Genomic DNA, 1,261 nt, shown 5'->3' on the forward strand with positions numbered 1-1,261 from the left:
ATCTGATGTTCTGTGGGTTTTCTTTTTTCATTTCTGGCTGGAATGCTTTATTCTGTTTGGAAGCACTTTGTTGCTACTGCAGACACCCACTGCTGCTGTTAAGCCTTTAGGATAGCTGACAAAAGAATGCTCTGTAATTTTTGTGAACACAGACTGTCCTTTATGATTGCACAGCAGCAAGCTGTGCCAGAGGAATTTGAACTCCTATATTGCCAGAATGGCACAATAGATTACAGAACTGTACAAAAGAGGTACAAAAAAGAACTTTTAAGTGTCACTACTCCCCACGTCCCTCATCTTCACACTACAGGACTACTGACATCTATGAGAAATCTGTATAATATGTCTATGCAATGTTTTCCGTTACAAACAAAATAACGGAAATTTGGGATGCTGGTTAGTTACTCATTCACATTAAAACCCAAAGGAACATTCTTAAGACATGTTTTCTAAGAACCCCACAGGCTGGCTTGGTACAGTCCTTCCCCAAAGGTGAGAGTTGGTCCTGTTAGGCCCATCTCAAGGCAATATTTGTCTGAGTAGCTCCTGAAAAGCTGCTTCTGCTGGGCAGCCTCCCTGGGTGCTCCATTCCAGCGCCAGGCTGTGGTGTGTGACAAACAGGGAGCTGTGCGTGCACCAATGCAGCAGAAGATAGAGTCACTTCAGCTTCCTAGCAGTGAGCTGTTACAACAGTCAGTTAAACTGAAAAGCTTTCCTCACCTGAGTTTCACGTGAGCTGTTAGCACTCCAGGCTTCTTGTTTTGCTCCATGTACTCTTTCAAGTATGTGAGACAGCTGCGGCTGTTTGAGGCCCAGTTAAACACAAAAGAGCTTTGCAGTCATCCAAACACAAACTACTTCCACAAAAGTTGTGCTCCCTTGATTTTCTTTGCTGTAAATTAGGTCTCATTTTGTCCTCTGGCCTTGGTTTATTTTCAGTCAGCAGAAAAAAGCTGTTGATTGTTTCTGCTAGCCAGGAAACTATAGGCATAGTCATACAGACCAGAAGCATTCAGGAGAGGTGGCAGTAAGGAATATTTTGAGAACTAATATACATTAAATGCCATGTTCTCCTTGTACCAAGAAACAATAGCACCTAGTTGAGTTAAAGAGCATAAGCATTTCCAGTTTTGATCACTGTAACATGAGGGAAAGCATAGCTATGACAGTAGCAGTGAAGTCCAAGGCTACAGCAGGTGAGGATATGCTCAAATGTGGTAACCAGAGATACAGGGAGGGGGGAGGGGAAAGGAATCCCCCC

Source organism: Meleagris gallopavo, chromosome 13 (genome assembly GCF_000146605.3).
Source record: "Meleagris gallopavo isolate NT-WF06-2002-E0010 breed Aviagen turkey brand Nicholas breeding stock chromosome 13, Turkey_5.1, whole genome shotgun sequence".
In the NCBI taxonomy this organism is placed as follows: domain Eukaryota; kingdom Metazoa; phylum Chordata; class Aves; order Galliformes; family Phasianidae; genus Meleagris; species Meleagris gallopavo.